Genomic DNA, 21,986 nt, shown 5'->3' with positions numbered 1-21,986 from the left:
ATTTCTAAAGGATATATTAAAAGAATTTCTGAACTGGAGCCCATGCTCTGGTTATTTGACTTTGCAATACACACATTTGGGGAACATAACCAGCCTTGATCTCTTCTGGAAGGGCCCTGAAGCTCTTGTTGAATGAGTGGGCTTGAGGAACTATGCTTGTACCAGGGATACACAACCCATTTGCCCTTGTCCTCCACTGCACTCCTCCCTAGTTGAACCTTCCGTTACCCCATGCTGGGCTGGGACCACACTGTGCAAGGTCTTGAAAGCCAGACCATGGATTTTTAACAAGGGAGTAAGCTGATGAGAACTCTTCTTTAAGAAAATTAACCTGGCATCAGTGTGAATGGGGCAAGTGAGGAGAAAATTCAGTTGGAAATCTATTGTACAAGTCAGAAATAATGAATGCCATGGACAGAAGAGGAAAGAATGATGGTAATTGAAGAGATGGACTCTATGGAATTTTATAGCTGACTGGATCCAGGGTGCAAGTGTTCTACATATTCCAGAAGTTTCTAAGACTTGTGCTAGGAAATTGGTAGTGCCATTATGGAGGAGAACTCATCTTCTTCTGCTTCTCCAGAGACCTCATGCTCACAACTGTTTTGTCATTTATCTTCACTTGTTTACTTTCATTGATTCCTTTCCATTTAAGGCTAATCATGAATCTCCCACATTTAAAAGCCAAAACAAAACAAAAACAAACCTTTCTCCTTGAGAAGTGATGGAAAGTGTAGGCTGCCAGCATCCTCATCTTATATGTAGACAGTCAAGAGAAGCTGTCTATGATTAATGGAATGAAAAAATGGAGCTTACCTAGGTTTTGAAGGTGGCCAGTGGAGAAACCAAGAATGGTGATACAACTACTTTGGATGAGAGATGGGAAACAGAGAGAGATATGTAAACCAAATTCTCATTTAACCTATCAGGAAATTAATAATGTCTAGCCTGATAAATCAAGAAGTAGTCATATTGGGAGGTTAATTAGCTATATGGAGGTTACAACAACACAGAAGCGGTTCAAAATTGTTGCCTCTGGCCTGGAAAAGATTGGCTCAGAGGATTGTTGCTTTTTTGTTTTTGTTTTAGGTTTTTTGTCCCTGCCTTCCACCTGATTGTTGCTTTTTTGAACCACTTGTGTTGATCTCTTTGATGAGGTTTTTTTAGGATTTTTTCTTTTTTCTTTTCAATATGGTAAGGAGAGAAGCCTTAAAAAAATAACCCTCCACACCCTGCCTGATGTGGTTCAGTGGACTGAGTGCCAGCCTGTGAACTGAAAGGTCACCAGTTCGACTCCTAGTCAGGGCACATGCCTGGGCTGTGGGTGGGCCAGACCCCCCCACAGTGCATGCAAGACGCAATTGATTGATATGTGTCTCACGCATCAATGTTTCTCTCCCTCTCTTTCTTGTTCCCTTCCAGTCTCTCTAAAAATAAATAAATAAATAAATCTTTTCTCCTTAAATCACATCCCCTTACAGCTACCATCATCTGTCTTCTTCCTTAAAATATATTTCTTAATATAATAATGGTAGTAGCTAACATTTATTGAATTACTGTTATGTGCCATGCATTGTGCTAATCACTTTACTTTCCTCATCTCATTTAATCTTCACAGCAAACTTATTGCAACTAGAAATCTTTAAGAAACTTTTTGTGCTCACATTTGCTTACAATTCAATCTCTTCTCAACTCCCTGCATGCTGCCTTTTGCCACCCAAACTCAACTTAGACAGCTCTCAGTGAGGGACCCATAATCCCTATTGTTGAAACTGATTATACTTTCAGGAACTCTATTCCTCTTCCCCATTTGCTTTCACAAGACTATACTTTTTTGGTTTCCCTCCTGCTTCTCTGGTTTCTCAGTCTCCTTCAAGATACTTCTTTCTCTATTTATCTCCTAAATATTGGTATGCCTCAGAGTTCCTACCTCAGCTTGCTTTTCTTCTCACTTTGTATCTCTTTGGACTATTTATATACTCCTGTTGCATAAGTTACCATTGATGAAACTCAAATCTCTGTCTCTATCCCAATAGCTCTTTCTTTAAGCTACAAACCCATAGACCACTGTCTATCTGACATCCTGATAAGAGTGTCCCACTGACACCTTAACTCAGCAAATCCCAAGTGAAATGCATCACTTGGGAGTGCAACATTCTCCTATGCTTGTCCCTTCTGTCTCCCTCTCAGTGACTTTACCACCATCCACACAGTTGCCCACTTCCAAATGTGAACATTGTCCTTGATTCCTTAGCTGCCTTCCACATCTAATAACATATAATCAACCATCTGTTTAGTCTCCATTCTGGATTTCTCTCCACCCCTCCTCATCTAGGGTGCCACTACCTTAATTTGCACAGTCATCATCTCTATCTGGACTATGGCAGTGGCCAGATAATTGGTCTCCCTGTCCTCCCCTCTTTGGACCCCTCTCAAGTCCATTCTCTACATTGCAGCCAGAGTGATTCTTTCTCATATGCATATCTGAACCTGCCTCTCGGATAAAAGCATTTAATGGTTTCCCATACCCTCAACCTACATACTAGTTCACCTCTATCTGAGGCTACTGCTCTAGGACCTGCTACACAAAACTGCTTGCAGCCTCCAAACTCTATCTATTTTCAGGCATCTGCACTCACTGCTTCCTCTGCCTGGGATCATCCTTCCTACTCCATTCTCATCCTTTCTAATTCCAACTAGTTTTCTTGATTCAGTATAGATGTTTTCTCTTTGGTGGAGGCTTTTTGACCCCAAAGGCTGAGTTAAATGTATCTTCTCAGTCTCCTTCACTAAACTGCAAGCCTTTTTGAGGTAGATGAGAGTGTCAATCCATTGAATGAATTATGGGAGGTGGTTCTAAAGATTGGAAAGAACATGAGTGAGGACTGGGTCCCTGGAGTCAACCTCTACAGAAGTTGCTGTTGAGCATCAGGACTTGGAGCACTGCTGAAGCTCAGAGATACAGCTGGCTGCTCGAGAACCATCTGGACATTGGAGTTCTGGACCAGACAGAGCTGCTCCTGGGTCTTACAAAGCTTCTCCTGCTGCCACCAAATGTTGTCTTGCAGGATCTGGGTATGCTTCTCTAGATGGTCTTTGATGGTCTGGAACATGCTAAACTGGGATGAAATCTGTGCCAGAGGGGTAGATGGGTTCTGCAAAATGGTCTGAGGCAGGAGCTGCTATGAGAGGGTACAAGGTGATGGAGCCGGCATTGTGGCTGCCTGGCTGAGCCCTGGCATGGGGAGCTCTTGGGGCAGAGTGGCCAATCTTGGCATAGCTGTGACACCAGCCTCTGCCATCAGCTTGTTTGGAGTGGAGGTGGATTCTGACATGGCTGTGTGCGAGGATTTATGGGAATTTCTTGAGGACACTGATGCCTTGAGGGCCCGTGTCAAGTGCTTTAAAGTGCTACTGAGGTTCCAGGGTTAAACTCTTGACCTATAGTGCTGAAGGGTGGGTGGCCTTGGATGGTGGGTCTTCTAAGGCCAGCTCCTGTGACCTTCCTACCTGGACAACCATGTAACTGCCCACTGAGTGTGTGCACACGCTTGGAGTTCCACTGGTGGTAGGTGATATAGTAGTGGGTCTGCAGCCAAATCCACTGCTGGCCTTTGGTCAGAAACTGGCAGCAACTGACTTCCCCTTGCCAAACTGTATCAGGTGCTGGTGGCACCTGACCAGGAGACTCAGATCATCATTGTGTTAGTAGTCATAGCCTAAGCTTCCCAAAACTTCAAAAAGCATGTATTCTATGATTCAAGGGGCTCTATGCTCCAGAAATAAAAATTTCCATTCGAAGATATGCCTTGAAGTGAATTCCTCTAAAGGTTCGCCAAATATGCATATTTCCCTTAAGAGTTGTGGTGTTGCTAGGCAAATGGTAGCAATGAAGCAGACTTCCTATCTGAGTGGCACCCAACAAGGCCTTGAAAGGGCACTGTCAAAGCCTTTACAGGATGGGCTAGGCACATTGTTGTAGGAGTGAAAAATTCCCTACAAATTTTATGTATTCATAAATGGAACATTCCTCTGGGTTCAAGCTGCCTCTGAGAAGATGGCCATAACATTCTAAATTGTTGTCAGGTTTTAAGTATCCCAGGGAGGGAGAATCTGTCACAAGCACATGGGGAGACAGCATTTTATAAACTTCTGAATGTTCTAGTTCTGGAAGGAAATTTAACAAATTCCAATCCATGATATATGACAATGAGTGCCCAAGGAGAGGTGTGATACTGTCAGAAATGTAGAGAAGGCTGCCATCCATCATCACAGTGATGATGAAGCCATCTTTTAAAGCCTCCAACATCAGCTATGGGAATTACTGCAGAAGGAAGGTTTCCAGTCCTGTTGAATATCACAGTTTTCCATTTGTGCTGAGACTTCACTGTTTTTGCAAAAATCCGATGGCCTTTTCCAGGATGGTGGGTTTTGTCCATTTCTATGTGTTGCCAGGGAGCACAGATCTATGAGCTCTTTGGTGAGAATACTGAACTGGTCCCGACACTTCATCTCAAAATTGTTTTGAGAAGTTCTCTTTACCCTTTCTCATCTTCCTCCATTAGATTTCCTATGCAGTTTTTCCTCAGAGTGTGCTGGGGTGGCCCCGCATGGCTCGCGTGGACTGGGCCTGGGAGACTCACCTCCTAACACCACCACCACTGCCGCCACCATGGCTTGGAGCCAGAGCCAGAGGAGCAGGAGCGGCAGCAGGTTCTGTGAACAAGGTGGCCGCCAAACCTGGGCTGCAGCACCGCTGGTCCCTTGGCTCCGTCGGGAGGCAGGCTGCTCTCACATCAATGTCTGGATTCAGACAGACCTAGTTTTTGGTTTCTTTCTCTTCTGAATCTTTTTACTGCCTCTGCTATAAAAATGCAGGTCACAGTTCCTTCCTCACAGAGTCGTTGTGAGGATTAAATGAGGTGCGTAGTATAGGATGTGGCACACAGGACGCTAGGATCAGTGTGTGTTCCTTTCACAGCAACCAGAGAATCTGGGTTCCCTGGGAATCTGGTTTGAGGGAACAAGGATGAATTCAGAGGAGGATCATGCAGAAGAGGCCAGGAGAAGCAATGAGCTGAACTTGAACCAGAAGTGGGAGCTGGGGGTACAGGCTTCGAAGTCCTCAGTTTAGGGTCACCGAGCTGGGGCATAGGAGTAAATGAGACTGTATCTTGGGGAAGGCTCAGACCTAGGGAGCAGTAAAGAGAAGATATGCCTTTGCAAAAGACAGTGGAGGAATGGTCTGCTTCTTAAAGAACTAGGATGAGGAAGGAAAAGAAACAGTGTTACCACAGAGAGCTTGAAGAATATGTGCCTGTGGGTTTGGACTTAATGATGTCAGAGATGTCCTTGGAAAGAATGTTGATGGCTGTTTTCTGAGGTTAGTCATTTGTTCTAGTTCAGAGTAGAAAGAAGGGGCCATGTGGGGCTTGGAGTTCCAGAGCAAAAGCCATCTGAAATGTAAGCAAGAATAAAGGACTAATGATAATAGCAGTAGCAAAAGTTGTTCATAAATTAACCACAGGGTTGAGCTGGGGCATACTCTAGTGCTGAGATGCCAGCACCATTCCTTGCTTCTGATCCCACCTCACTTACACCTGCCTAGCTTAAGAATACCAAGGAATAACCAGGCATGGGTGGGCAGAAACTGTGGAAGTATATAAAAAACCATATACAGAGAGTTTTTTGTTTAGTAATTTCCATTTTTTCCTTTCTGTGTGGCAAACCATTATGCTAAATATCTTGTGCATGTACATCACTTACTCCTTACAACAATCCTTTAAAATATCATCAATTAATTACTAAGAAAACTAAGGTTTAGAGAAGTTAATCAGCCTGTTGAAGGTCAACTGGTAAGTGATGAGCTGAGATTAAAACTGCGACCGATCTCTGACTCCAGAGTCCTTTCTCTTCCCTGGCCTCCTGACATAGCGGGTGGGCAGCATGAGGCAGGGATCTGGAGAAATCTTTGTCTGGGAATCAAGGGAGAGGCATAGCAAGACTTTTGAAAAGCTGAGGAACCTGTTTTAATGTACATAACCTGTTTCCCTGACTCTGCCTGGCCAAGTAGCAAATGAAGGTTACTGCACACCAAAGAACCATCTAGAGCTGCATAGTCCCATAACACTTTCTGCACCTATGGAATGTTCTTTATCTGTTTTGTCTAATATGGTAGACACTAGCCATAAATGGCTACTGAGCACTTAAAATGTAACTACTGTGACCAAGGAACTGAAATTTTAAATTTAATTTAATTAGTTTAAATTTAAATTTAAAAACTGATACCTGATTCAGTTTTTGGAAAATTTTAAGTATATTTTGAACAAGTTAGTATATGAAACTACTTTTTTTTTATTTAAAATTTTGTGAAATCTAAATAGAGTTAGCATCTGAATTGATATTTGCTATACATATCATATACAGTAGATTGAAAAGGTTTATTTGAAAGAGATAGATGTAAATAGATTAATAATTTTTAATTGGCTAGATGTTGAAATAATATTTTTAATGTTGGTTTAAATAAATGTATTATTAAAATTAATTTCATCTGTTTCTAGAAAAAATTTAATGGACCTACTAGCAAAATGTTCATTAAATGTGTGGTACACATTATATTTCTGTTGGATAGCTTTGATCTAGAGATAGGTCCTGGTACTAACAGAAATTTCAGTTATGTGGTGGGACTGAAAGACCTTTCCCTACCTTTTACTACTTTAGGCCTCTCTATTCTTCCTTCCTTTCCATCCTTCTTATTCTTCTTACCCTTGAGGTATGGAAGGTATTATGTACCTAATTATACCTCTCCAGAATGTTTAATTTTAAAAGACAGCAGAGGTTGTATGGATGCTTCACATAAAGGAGTGTCTCATTGTCAGTGAATTTCAGGCCTCAGTGAGAGACATGGTTGGCCTTCTAGAAGTCTCTATTGGTAGGTGCTGGTGGTACCCTTCTTGGACTTCTAGGATTGTCCCTAATTCCATGTTCTGCCCTTGTAAGTATTCATACTTGTCAAACCTTGAGTCCTAGTTTAAAGTTCCAAAATGTGTGTATATAGAAAATTATTAGTCTTCTTATATATGTTGCTACTCTCCTAAAAATGAGCCTTGCTGAGGTGTTAAAGACACTTGCAGTCAAAATCTGTCTTGCTCAAGCTACAAATCTGGGCAGGAATCACTGGGTAAGACACTAAAATGCTAAAGAATGCACATCTTCAGAGCCCCTATTAAAAGGGTATGTGGTAGAATCTCTTTATTTTTAATTTAAAAATAAAGTATCCTTGGTTTCTTTATATGTAAATTGGGGAAAACAATAGAGAGGGCATTTGGGTAGACTCATGAGAGCTGAGAGGACAAAATGAATTCATCCATGTAAAGTGCTTAGACCAGTGTCTGGAATATAATAAACCTTCAACTCAATAAGTGTTAACTATTAATATAAAATAGGTGTAGAATACTTCAAAATGTGTGACAGAACTTATGTGACATCTGATTTCTATTAGAATATTTACTGGAGGCATAGTAAACTATCTTGCTCAATAGATGGAAAAGGCTGGAACAATCAAACCCTAGGAGAGCTGAGCATAGCTGCACATCAAGAACTTGAATGCTACAGGCACTGTCTCTTGTTTCTGTGCTTCTGTGCGTGTTAACTTCATTCTTGATCACTGCAGAAGGGCTTCCTCATGTGGCCAGAAACCAACAACTCCCAAGTCTACTTCTGGCACTTTCCTTTACTGGAGAGAGTTTCTTCCCAGTTATAGTTTTTAAAAAAAAAATCTAAGGGAAAAACTCTAAGTGGCCTAGCTTGGGTCAGGCACCCATTCTTAAACCAATCAACCTTAGCGGAGGGAACCTGGACATACAGGAGCATGATTGCTCCTGTTGGAATCCCACAGTTGGGGTTTAGGTAAAGAAGTTACCAAATGTAAGTGGGGGTGTGGGCAGATTCTTGCCATACTCAGTCATTGGCTGGGGACTACTAGGGAAAAGTGCAGTTTCAGCTCAATTACCGTAGCAGATCCCAAAGGCACTGCAATTTGAGGCTGTCAGCTAACTTCTCCCTTCACAACTGATTACTAAGTTCTTGAAGGAACATTCAAAGAGCATACCTATCCATGGGTGCCACAGTGCATCCTTGTGCTGCACAAATTTACCTTTTCACACAGGTTCAGGGAGCAGCTACTCCATGTTCCTCTGTTCTGAGGGGTGTGAGCTTTTGTTAGCCATGCCCTTCTCAGGTTGGGACTGCTGCAGTCCATTCAAGGTCACAGTTCAACAACAGAGTGCCAGAGGCACACATGTGAATCACACATATTCTTCCCTGTCCTCATTGTGTAATAGGAGTCCTGCCTCTACTTGCTGATCAGGGACAAGGACCTCTGCCAAGATGGTGACTCTTCCTCTTGCTTGCTGGTCCCTGGACACAGGTATCCAAAGTGCTCAGGCAGCAGCCATAGTTTGTAGTTCACTGGGTCCACAGGCAAGAGTGCACTCCCGAAAGAGTCTGTCCAATTCTGCAAAGCCCAGAGTGGCAAGGATGGGGAACACAAAATCCTCCAGATGGCCATTGGGAATGACAGTGAGAGGAACCACTCATGCTTCCACTTCTTGGTCCCTAGGCACATATTTTCTTCCTACTGGACACAGCACCATAGAGGTCTCTGATTTGGTGCATATGCAGCATCCTGGAGAAGTGCTCAATCCATAAGAGCCTTGCCTCCAAGATTACATTTTATAATCAACAGCCAGGTTATAAGATCCTTCAGGGTAGGGAATCATCTGTGAAAACCCAGAGTCTTTAAAGCCACCTGAGATATGATATTGGAATTTGATATGTATTACTCAACCAAATGAAGAAATGAATAATAAATTAATAAAAATGAATGCTGGATGAATACAAGGCCTTTGGCACTAGGGAGTAGTGTTGGCAACATCATTCATAATCATTTTCCAGCTACAATCTATGACTCCTGAATCCTTAATTCCAAATCTTACCTTTTTCATGAGTTTTAGACAAACATCTATAACAGTAAACTTGATGTTGATGCCCAGATGTCCCAAAAGTACCTGCAATAAAACGTGTTCAAAATGAACTCATTTTCCCACTAACCCAATTCTTTCTTCTCCTCTGCCAATGCCACCCAAATCAGAATCTCTCCCTCAGTCTTATCACTCAGTTTATTACTAAAATCTTGTTATTTTATATCTTCAATAACTTTGGAATTTGACTTATCCTCCCTTCTGGTTTCCTTCTCTCCAGCCACTTTTCCTTACTATCCATCTTCCTTGTCATTGTCAAACTGATTTTTCTAAAATGCAGACAATCATGCTACTCCCTTTCTTAATATTGTCTAATAGCTCCCCATTGATGTAGGATAAAACCCATACTTCTTGGTTAGCCTGGTTTACAGTGTCTTCTACAATCTGGTCCTGTCTATCTCGCTTATCACTCTATAAGGCTGGAAGCTTGTAGTAGTGGGGATTGTATTGTCCTCATCTTCATTATTCCAGTGCCTAAAACAGTTTTGGGGACCCAATAATATTTCCTTCAGTGAAGGAAGAGATAAGACCGGAAATAGGCTTTAAGATTGAGCTGGGTGGATAAAATACACAAAGTCTGTCCAGAAAAAGTCCAGCCATTGTTAATATAACAAGAACCATTTGCGCAACATTGATATAACCTGGCAGCCAAGGAGACTGGACTGAATGCACATGTGTGAACACGAAGACTTCACTGAACTAGTTGGTGGGAGTGTTAGACACCATCGAGTGAGTATGTGTGCTATGTGGCTACTACATTCAAAATGACTGAGTGAGTATAGCAACGAATCTGCATCAAATTTTGCATTAAGCTTGAACATTCCTGTGCAGAAATTATTCAGATGATTCAGAAGGCCACAGCTATGGGAAACTGGTAATAGGCAACTTCATCACAACAAGGCACCGCTCATGCATCACGTCTGGTGCAGACTTTTTTAGGAAAACATCAAATCACCCAGGTGACTCAGCACCCCCTACAGCCCAGATTTGGCACCCTGAAGCTTATAGCTTTTCCCCAAGCTAAAATCACCTTTGAAAGGGAAGGGATTTCTGAACTTTGATGAGGTTTAGGAAAATACAATGGGGCAGCTGATGGCAATTGGGAGAACTGTGTGAGGTCCCAAGGTGCCTACTTTGAAGGAGACTGAAGCATCATTGTCCTATGTACAATGTTTCTTGTATATTCTTCAATAAGTGTCTCTATTTTTCATACTACATGGTTGGATACCTTCTGGATAGACCTTATAGATAAAACATCGAATCTGGAAACTCCAAATAATTATTGGATTGCTAAATTGAGTTTATTGATTGCAAGAGATTCCTTATTCTTAATTTTTGTATCTCCAGGCTCTCGGTCAAGATAGTGACATAAGTAAATGCAGTATTCACACTCTCTCACAACCACATTAAAATTACAGCTAAACTACAGAATAACCATCATTCAGAACCACCTGAAATCTAATTGAACAGAAGTCCTACAACCAAGGATATAAAGAAGAAGCCACATTGATACAGCCAGGGGGGCAGAGATGCAGAACAGGCTGGTGGATAAAGATTGGGAGGGATATTCAGCTTCAGAGGACCCCGCTCCCAAGGAATGAGGAGGCCTCGCCCCAAATCACGCTGCCCAGACCAGGGTTCCAGTGCCAGGAAGAAAAGTCCCCATAACTTCTGGCTGTTTAAACCAGAGGGGATTATGGCTGAGTGAAATGAACCCAAAGAGTCCCAGGCATTCCTCTTAACAGGCTCACACATGGACTTACTTGGACATATTCACTCTGAGCTCCAGCACTGGGGAATCAGGGACATACAGGAAGGAACTGAATTGTCTGGCATCAGAGTGAGATGGAAGAGCAGTTTTCTCCCAGAAGGAAGTACTGGCAGAGGCCACTGTTCCTTTTCTGAACCCTTACCCAACAGAACCAGTAGGCAGGCTCTGTTTCCATACCTGGTTCTCCATAAACCTGGCTAATACTTTCACTCTGCCCTAATGATTCCCTGAGTCCCTGCCCCAACCAACTTGGGGGTCCACCCAAGCTGTTTAAAGTGGCTTTTCCATTTGAATGACCTGTCTTGGCTCATGTTTTATACTTTCTTAAAATCTCTCAGACGAGCAGCATCTGGCCTCTGCGTGCCCTGTAACTCTCACTAAGTAGCCCCAGACCTGGCACTAGCAGCAGCTGGCCTTGGTTCACAACTTGGCCTCACATGGGCACCTGCAAGCCCAGAACAAGTAGCAGCCATCAGCAGACTACTCTGTAGCTCATGCCAGGTGGCCCTGGGCAGGGCACAGGCACTTCCTGGATGCTCCAAAGCCACTGTACCTGGTGGACAGCTTCAGAACATGTCAAAGCACTACCCAACATCTTCTACAAGGGGCACACACAAGGGGTTGATTCAACAAACACCAGATGCCCAGTGAAATCTTGCTCTGTGGGGTGGGTCACTGGGTAGCTGATCCTCCAAGGGGGTCACAGCCACTCCTTGCAGCCAGTCCTTGCAGCTATTTGGCCTGGGGGTAAATCCCTCCCACTGATATGCTGACAGCAATCAAGGATCAATGACTACAGGAAGTTGTACAACACACAAGATGGGGAGCAGGCACTTGGAGTGCCCAGCTTGAGTGATTAGCGAAGCTATGCCACGGGACCCTACAGAACACCTACTATATAAGACCACTCTACAAAGCCCAGGAGACATAGCAGCTTTACCTAACACATAGAAACAAACACAGAGCTCCTGCCAAAATGAGGAGAAAGAAAAGCATGGCCCAAATGAAAGAACAGAAAAAAAAACCCCTCCAGAATAAGAACTAAACAAAATGGAGACAAGTAATCTACCACATGCGGAGTTCACAACACTGGTTATAAGAATGCTCAATGAACTTAGAGAAGAGTAGATAAACTTAGCGAGAAATTCAACAAAGAGGAAACATAAAAATGGAACTAGAAAACATAAAGAACTAGTCAGAAATGAAGAATACATTAACTGAAATGAAGAATACATTGCAGGGAATTAACAGTGGAGTAGATGAACAGAGGATCAAATCAGAGATTTGGAAATAAGGAAGCAGAGAGCACCCAATCAGAACAGTAAAAAGAAAAAGGAGTCCAAAAAAATTAGGAGCCTCTAGCACAACTTCCAATGTACCAACATTCACGTCATAGGAATGCCAGGAAGAGAAGAGAGAGAGAGCAAGGAATTGAAAGCCCATTAGAAAAAATGACAAAGAACTTCCCCTAACCTAGTAAGAGAAATAGACATACAAGCCCAGGAAGCACAGGGAGTTCCAAACAATATGAACCCAAAGAGGCCCACACCAAGACACATCATAATTAAAAAGCCAAAGGCTAAAGACAAAGAAAAAAAAATCTTAAAAGCAGCAAGAGAAAAGCAGTTAGTTACCTATAAGGGAACTTCCATAAGACTGTCAGCTGATTTCTCTACAGAAATTTTGCAGGCCAGGAGAGAATGGCATAAAATATTCAAAGTGATGAAAAGTAAGCATCTACAACCAAGAATACTTTATGCAACAAAGCTATCATTTAGAATCACAAGACAGGTAAAGAGCTTCCCAGACAAGAAAAAGCTCAAACCAGTACTACATGGAATGTTAAAGGGCCTTTTTTAAGAAGAGGAAAATGAAGATTAAAAAATATGAAAAATAAAATGGCAATAAATACGTATCAACAATTGAATCTAAAAAACAAAATAAACAAACAAGCAGAACAGAAACAGATGCATAGATATAGAGAACATTGTGATGGTTGCCAGAACAGAGAGCATTAGGGGGATGGGTGAAAAAGGTGAAGGGATGAAGAAGTACAAATTGGTAGTTACAGAGCAGTCATGGGGATGTAAAATATAGTAATATGTTATAATAACTATGTATCATGTCAGGGGGGTGCTAGATTAATTGGGATGATCAATTAGCAGGTTATATAATGTCTAATCACTGGGTTGTATACCTGAAACTAATATAATATTGTATGTCAACTATAATTTAAAAATTTAAAAAATTACTTAAACATTTTTTTAAAAATGGGTTTTTGGTATCTCCATGACGAGCCAAGTGCTTGGCACATAGTAGATGTTCAATAAATATTGAATGAATTAATAAAATAAATTGATGAATAGTATTATGTATTCAGCCAAGGGAGCATTTCTTTTGAGAAATGTAATACTTAATTCAGAGTAACTTATTTGGAGAAGAGATGAAAACCATTACTTTTTTGTGAAGAGGCTACTCTGCTGGCCAGATACCTGAACAAACAGACCACGATCAAAACAATTTAATCAAGCACATTTCTTATTTACCAGAATGGACCTGCTGTTGGAGAGTACACTTGTCTTCTGGAGGCCAGTGGCTCCAGCATTAGATTTATTAACTGTAACCAGATCTGGCTACAGATGCTGCCAAAAACAGGGATATCCTAAGGTGTTGTTACTGGGTGCTAATTTTGGATAAATACCTCCTGGAAGCTTTAAGACTTTCAAAATGAAGATTGTATGTTATAGTAAGTCATAAATATTACTGGAATTTCCATTTTTAGTGAACAGTTAAACTCATATCTTTTTGTAGTTGGAACATGTAGTGTACATGCTAGCATTTTAATACTTATACTGAGTTCAGAAGTCAAATATTTTACAAAATCCTAGGAATTTCTTTCCAAAGTAATGTGTTATGAAAAGTGACCCTGGTTGCAATACGATCACTCCCTTCACAGAACTTGTAAATAAATTTAGTTAGTAAAAGCTCTGCCAACATTAGAGAATAACCAGGATAACTCCGGTTGCCAGTTGCTCTTATCTGCTGATACTCCTAATGCCTAATTTGGGAAAACTCCATTTTGCTGCAGGTTCAAGTCTCTGGGTTATCTTACCCTGGACTTTTTCCCCAACTGTTTGATTCTCTGGAGCTTTCGAGGAAACTCAGTGGTCCTTTCACTCAAAATACAAAAGGGTAAGCTGGTTAAAATATCAGTGGTCAAGACTTTGTAAAGTTTTTCTGTTTTTTTTCTTAACAGGAAGAGTATTAATCAACCCTATTAATTAAATAAGGAGTTGAAAACTTAATAACAACCTTGGCTAATCTTCCATCATTAAGCTGGAATGTGGCTAAATGTTTTCTACTATCATGCCAACATGAAAGGGATTTTCTTGCTTCCAGTTTAATTAGCCAGAAACTTCAACAAATACAGCTTCAACATTGAAATGGGATGATTTTTTTTTTGACCCTCTAGGGCAGAGAATGGAGAAACGAAAAGGAACAGGCCAATTTATTCATCCCAGTCACCAAGAGGCTTTGAGCTTTGGGGAAAGATTTCCCCAGAGATGACAGAATGTCATTTACAGTGCTCTGAAAAATTAATAAGGCAATTTGGTTTTTAATGCTTCTGCAATCTTAGTGTAGCTGCTTTTTATAGCCCTGGGCTGTGTGTTTAAATGCACATCAAAATGTCAAAGTGGGCCTCTACATATCACCCCTTCTTGCTGTCTCCAAAATGGCTTCTTAATTATTTGCAGACTTACAATTTCATTTGAGAACAATGTGAAATGCTCCTAACTAGTTGTGAGCAAAGCTGGTCACATGGTACCTTCAAAGTTAGCTAGGAGCAAATGCACCCTGGTTGGAGTTTGGTACCTAGGAAAATTTGGGTAGTGGTGGGGTGGGGCAGGGTTGCCTAGTGACTAAGAGCATCTGCTCTGACCAGTGGGGCTCAGGTGATTGGGCATCAGCCTGCAAAGCATAAGGTCACCAGTTCATTTCCTGGTCAGGGCACACACCTGGGTTATAGGTTCGGTCCCTGGTTGAGGTGAGGATAAGAAACCAATCAATGTTTCTCACACCAATATTTCTCTCCCTCACTTTCTTCTTCCCTTCCCTTATTTTAAAAAATAAATAAAAATAAAAATCTTTAAAAAAATTTTTTTTAAAGCATCAGCTGTGGAATCTGATAAACTGGGTTTGGGTCCTGGGTCCACCATTCACTAATTATGAGACTTGTGCAAGTTACTTAAGTCTCATCAGTGAAAAGGAAACAATAATAACATAACTCATGCCTGGCACAACAGCAAGGACTTGGTAAATCTCATTAGCAAAGAACAAAATAGGCATCATCATCATCAGCAAAACATTATACCAACAAGATTTTGTGCTAAGTCCTGAGGACCCAACGATGCGTAAGACATGGGTTCCATTTTCCCCAGGCTGATTAGAGAGAAGAGATATGTGTATACACATATGTTATTAGACATATAAGCACAGTAAACTGATGTGGCACGGGCAGGAGTGGGTGATGAGCCAGGGAAAGCTTGTCAAGAAAGAAAGACAGGAGCTTGGTCTTGGAGGAAGGGCAGTATCCAAATAAGCTGACTACAAGGCCTAGAACATTCTCAGGGTTGCCACAATTTCATAAATGACTCTTCTTGTCAACTTCATTGAGCATCACAGTTACATCAATGGCTAAGAATTCATGGATCAGGGAGGTAGGGGGACTTAAAAGGTTATTGGCTGTTTTATTATTATTTTTTAAAGATTTTATTTATTTATTTTTAGAGAGAGGGGAAAGGAGAGAGAAAGAGAAGGAGAGAAACATGATGTGTGAGAGAAACAGTGATTGGTTGCCTCTCTCACACCCCCAACTGGGGAACTGGCCTGCAACCCAGGCATGTGCCCTGAGTAGGAGTCAAACCAGCAACCTTTTGGTCCACAGGCTAGCACTTAATCTACTGAGCCACACCAGCCAGGGCTGCTTTATTATTTTTTTTAACTGAATGTTTTGAAAACAAAGATTTTTGCTAGCTTAAAAATATTTATTTTCCTTAAGGAAGTACTTTGTCAAATGTAGAATAGAAATAATCCTCTGCCACAACAAAATAAAAAGTAACTAATGCACCCATCTGTGCCTAGCTTTGTTTGGAAATAGCATAACGGATATAATACATGGCCCTGAGACACAATCAAAACTCCGTCAATCCAAATTTGTGTATAGTTTAATAAATCATACGTTTAAAAAAGGCATGAGGTCCAGTTAGTCAAGGGAAAATATGGTAGTGAGTTTGACTAGGGTGGTGGCAATGAAGAAGGGGAGAATTGTATAGATTCAGGATATTTATAGTCCTGGATGGTGTGGCTCAGCGGATTGAGTGCCGGTCTGTGAACCAAAAAGTTGCCGGTTCAATTCCCAGTCAGGGCACATGCCTGTATTGCGGGCCAGGTCCCCAGTTGGGAGTATGTTAGAGGCAACCAATCAATGTGTCTCTTGCACATCAATGTTTCTCTCCCTCCCTTCCTCTCTCTCTAAAAATAAATAAATAAAATCTTTAAAAAAAAAGATATTTATAGACGGTCTATTTTAGAATTGAAATATTATAAGGAGAACAAGCTAGTAGGAAATATTTTCCAAAAGACTTTTCTCTGGAGACCATAAGGGTATTTGATGCTCTACTGTAACCAGAAACTCAATCAAAAGATATATATTTTTAAAAATCCCAAACATTGACATGCTAGGGGTAGAACTATTAGAATGTCGTTCTTGGAATCCTACTCATTCATTTATTTTTTTATTCATTTAAAAATGAATTTATTATGTTTCCTACTTAGTGCCATGCAATATGTGTTAGGTATTGCATATATGTTAGTGAACAAAAAAGACATGTTTCCTTCTCCCAAGGGACCACAGGAAAATAGACAATCAGCAGGTAAGTAAATAAATCACTATATAATTACACATTCATCCATTTACTCACTGAAAAATGAATATTAAACACATATTGTGTGTTGGGGAATATTCTGGGTTCTGGGGATTCAATGGCAAGCAAAAATAGACTGGTTCCTGTCTTCATTGGATCTACATTCTGAGGGAGAGGCATCTTACTCAAAGAGTTATACTAAAAAAAGGTAAAGTTGTAACTATGAAAGAACTATGAAAAAATAGTCATAAAGAAATTTGACTCCGTAAAGAGGCCAAGGAAGGTTTCCCTGAAGAAGCAAATAATGAATGGGGAACTGAAGGATGAGGAAGAGTTAGCAGGTAAGAGAGGAGAGAGCATTCCAGACAGAGGGAAGAGCATGTAGCTAAGGCCATGGTATTTCTTAATGGCTGAAAGATGCTGAGTGTGGCTAGAAGAGGATGATGAATCATGGAGGAGATAGAAAGGGAGCAGCTGGAGGTGAAGGAGCAAGCAATGGTCGTGAAAGCCATGGAAAGAGAGTGTTTCGAAAAGAAGGTCACAGACAACAGAGTCACATGCTGCTGAGAGGTTTAGTAATATGAAAACTGAAAATGTCCCCCGGATTTCACAACACGCAGGTAATTGGTGAGCCCAGTGGAATTATGGGCCAAAAGCCAGAATGAAGTGGTTTGAGAGTGAGTATAAGGCGAGGAAATGTAGAGAACAAGAGTATAGATTAGGAATTGCATTTGGTCACATGTAATGGAACCTAATGACCGTAGTTTAACAAAATAGGGTTATTTTTCTCACATAAAAAGAATGACAGAGAGGGACAGTTCAGGCTGGTGCAGTGGCTTCATGATGTGATCTATGTCCTAGAATCCTTCTTTCTGCTCTGTCATCCTCAGTATGTGGCTGTTTTTTTCCATCATGGATGCAAGATAGCTATTCGCTCTCAACACAATGTCTCAGAAAGGAAGAAAGAAACATCAGTGGGAAAGGTCTATTGCCTATCTCAGGAAAGCAAAAATTTTCTGTAAATTCCAAGTTGACTTCAGCTTATTGGCCAGTCATTGGCCGGAAGTATGTCATATGGCCACTCTTGGCTGTAAGGGAGGCTGAGAAATGTAGCTCTTCAGCTTGACTTAATGCTGCTCCTAATAGAATCAGCTTCTGTGGGAAGAAGGGGAGATGGCTATTGAGAATGCAACCACAACAGCTCTACAACACATACAAATCATACATTCAAAAAGTGTGTTCATAAACAGAAGAGAAATAATAAGATGATAGTTGAGGAGAATGTGAGATTGAGCTTTTTTTTTAAATTGAGAATGACTTGAATACATTTAAAACTTGACAAGAACAGTCTAATAGAGAGAAAGCAAAAGAGAGAGAGAGAGAAGGGGGGAAGTTCGAATATACAAGGACAAAAGAGGATAATTAACAGTGTAATATTCTTTAGAAGGAGGGTGGGAATGGAATCTAAATCAGGAGAAGAGGGATTAACATTAAAGAGAAAAGGATAAATTCTCTACGGTTACAACAGAAAGAAGGGAAGTATGCTGATATGTTTTATATTGAAAAAAATGAAGCTTCTATTTGATCTATAATGTAGGAGATGAGGTTTCCTATTGCCAATGAAAAGGTATAAAGGAGTGATCAGAAGTTTGAGGTGTTAAAGTTTGAAATAGCTATTGTACAGCAGAAGTGACTCAGGTATAAAGGGCACAAATGAAGTGCTATCAGGGAATGCTGTTCTCATTGCCTTTCCTGAGGAATATATTAGAGAATGAGCTCCAGACAATCCAAATGACTAGAAAGATATCAATGTAAGACTTGGATGTTGAGCATTAAATATATAGTTACTTATAGAACTACCCACACCCATGCCCATACCAGCTGACTATCCTTCCAGTCCTATCGTTAACACAAACATCATTTATTCAACAAATATTTAGAATCCTCTACACACGACCTATGTAGCATGCTAGGATGGGTGAGGTTGGGTAGGAAATAGAGCCTGAGAGAAGAAAGCACTGGCAAACAATTGTTAGAAAAGATGGCCCCTCTCTTAGCTGAGAAAGTGCATAGAAATCTTAACACCCAAGCCTAGTAAGAGTGGCTAAACTACACCCAGGCAACGGCATCCAAGGGGTGGTCTCACATGGGCAGATGGGGGTGGTAGTGTGGTAGGCAGTTAGACAGACACGAACAGAGCAAGGACAATAGAACAGGTACAGAAGGTCACCAGGGCAGGAAGTTCTAGGAGCCTAGCAACAGGCAAAACTGGAAAAACGAGAACCTCACCCCAGAGTGACCTTTCTTCCCCTAACATGTCACCAGTTACTCGGTTGGGTCCCTCTCCTGACCTTTTTTTCCTGGTATGTTGCTAGTCATTGAGTTAGACACCCTTAGGGGAGAAACAAACAAGGGGGCTGGAGAATAGCCCTTAAGCATTAAACCGCAGGACAGTGAGGTTCTGACCTGATTCTACATCTAGGCTTCAGTTGTGTTTCAGCTCCAGGCCCAGAAAAGCAGCAAAACTAAACAAGTAACACCATGGCTGACATCAGGACCAGCTGCACTGACTAATGACCCCCTGCCCTGGTGCCCACCAATCGGTGGTTACCATGACCCTAAAAGGACACACCTGGAAAACTGATGAATATTCTATTGAGATTCTCCCCTGGGACCTCCCCTAAAATCTGCACCCTTAAAGCCCTTAAAACAGAGGACCCAGTGCGCTCTCCCTCTCCCTCCTGGGAGCATACCTGTGTCTTTCCCTTTTCTTTCTTCTTCCCCCTAGGCTTATCATTACCTTCCTCTCTTTTAAGCTGCAAGGCCCCTTCTTTTGCCTCTGTAACTTGTTTCCTGAACCCATTTCTTCTACAGCTCACTTTTTCTACCTCTGTGACTTTCTAAATAAACTTTCTCCTTTTGAGTTTTTTCTCTGAACTCTTTCCTAGCCAGAATTCAAGTACTGAGGTTGCTGAACCAAGGTCCAGTCTGACCCCACTGGTCTAACACCTGATGCTGTTCTCACTGATGCCAACAGTTGCTTTTGCTTTGGGAGCTCTGGGCTACTGTCATGGCATAAGGAGCAGTCCTGGAGTCAGATCAGTTGGAAGTCAGGGCCCCTGGAAGAGCAATTTAGCTGTGAAAATGGTATGTGCAAAGTTAGAAGGCAGAACAGGTGTCAGCAAGCCTTTTTCCTACCTGACTGATTCCTCAAAACACCAGCCTCAAGAGGCTGTGGGAACCTAGATTGTTAGATCCCCAAAAGTAAAGAAGCCCAATAGGCTGACTCAAGGAAATTACATCTGAATACAATTGCCCGTGTCAAAACTAGGTTATCCTGCATACATGTCTATCTTAGAATGCCTCATGCAATAGGAAAATATTTCTATTTCTATAGTTGACTTACCATTATGAATATTTTTATATTCTACCTACCACTATAGAGAGAATACATCCTATTCAGAGAGCAGATAGTAATAATGACTACCATTTATGGAATATGCTACATGTCAGACGCTGTTATAGATACTTAATGAGTTATAGATACTTAATAAGCTGCAGCTCATTTTATCCTTACAGTAGTCTCCTGAGTTATCTATTACTGTTCCCATTTTAGAAGAGGAAACTGAGCCTAGTCTAGTAAGTTTAATTTGCCCAAGAACACAAGACTATAACTGGCCAAGCCAGGAGTCTAGCAAAAGTATGACTACAGACCTGCCATTATGTCATAACTGTTACATCACACTGTTGCAGTACAGTATTGAATCCTAAGAAGTGTCACTGAAATAATGATTGGTCTGCTTTTTTGGTAAGAAAAACTGGGATCACAGCCCATTTTTCAGAAAGACCATGCTGCCTTCTATCAGATACAGTGACATTGCCACTGGTAATTTTCAAAATGAATAAGAATATCTGACATTTGTATTGTGATATACACTTCCAAAAACATTTTACTCAAGCTTACAACACACAATGAACACTGAAGCCCACACATATACAAACAAAAATCTATAGAAATTTTTATTTATTTATTTATTTACATTCTCACTCGAGGACATGCTTATTGATTTTAGCAAGAGGGAACTTCGAGTCAAGATGGTAGCATAGGTAAACTTGCCTCCTTGCACAACCACAACAAAATTACAACTAAAGAACCACCATCACTCAGAACTGTCAGAAATTGAGTTGAATGGAAGTCTGACAACTACAGAATTAAAGAAATCACATCTATCCAGACTGGTAGGAGGGGCAGAGATATGGAATGGCCTGGTCCCATATCCCTGTGTGGTGGATAAAAATTTGGGAGGGGTATCTCAGGAGCGAGGAGTCCAAGCCCTTTACCAGGCTCCCAGCACAGGGTTCCAGTGTAGAAAGATAAGTCTCCACAACTTCTGGCTGCAAAAACCAGCACGGACTGAGTTGGTAGAAGAAACTCTGGAGTCCCAAGTAGTTCCTGTTAAAGAACCCACACATGTATTTACACAGACTCCCTCCCTCTGAGCTCTAGCACTGGGATAGCACCTTGAAAGGCACCAGTGGCATACAGGGAAGGGTATCAAGGCGAGAGCTGGGGGACAGCTTTCTCCCACACAGAAAGGTGGGCAGTGGGCACTGACCCTTTTATGAACCTTCCCATCACAGAGACACAAAGCTGGCAGGCGGGTACCATGTCTAAGACTCCATCAACTTGGCTGACGATGTTTGCCCTGCCCTGCAGTTCCCCTGAGGCTCCATGCCACCCAACTTATAGCTGTTAACAATGGCTTTTCCATATGAATGGCTGTTCTTGGCCTATGCTTCACAACTTTCTAAATCCTTTCAAACAAGCAACAACTGGCCTCAGTGAACCCTGAGCCCCCATACCTCTTGCTAAGTGGCCCCAGGCCTGGCACTAGCAGCAGCCAGCCTAGATTCACCACTTGGCTTTGCCTGAGAATCTCTAAGCCCAGCACAAGTAACAGCCACCTCAAATAGCTTTATAGCTCTGTCAGGGTGGCCCTGGAGCCTGCATCACCCTGGAAATCTCAGTGCCTACACACCCAGTGGACAGCTACAGACTGTGTCCAAGCACCACCACTCTGCCCATGCACAGCTGATCCTCTGTGGAGGGCAGAGGTTGGTGGTCAGTGGTCACAGACAATTATTGCAGCTGACTGGCCTGGGTAAATCCCTGCCATTGACCTGCCAACAGCATCCAAGCCTCAACTATAAGAGGAGGGTGTACTCAGCCCACACAGAGGGCTTACCTCC

General features: G+C 41.6%; 1 pseudogene; it reads right to left on the bottom strand.

Moving 5' to 3' along the window:
* Positions 1 to 2,789: 2,789 nt before the first annotated feature.
* Positions 2,790 to 4,674, bottom strand: LOC129081381 (neuronal PAS domain-containing protein 2-like; annotated as a pseudogene).
* Positions 4,675 to 21,986: the final 17,312 nt, after the last annotated feature.

The sequence above is a fragment of the Pteronotus mesoamericanus genome, unplaced genomic scaffold, assembly GCF_021234165.1.
Source record: "Pteronotus mesoamericanus isolate MK-2021 breed Mesoamerican mustached bat unplaced genomic scaffold, CSHL_Meso_final contig_98, whole genome shotgun sequence".
NCBI classification, from domain to species: domain Eukaryota; kingdom Metazoa; phylum Chordata; class Mammalia; order Chiroptera; family Mormoopidae; genus Pteronotus; species Pteronotus mesoamericanus.
This window is presented reverse-complemented; position numbering and strand designations above follow the sequence as displayed.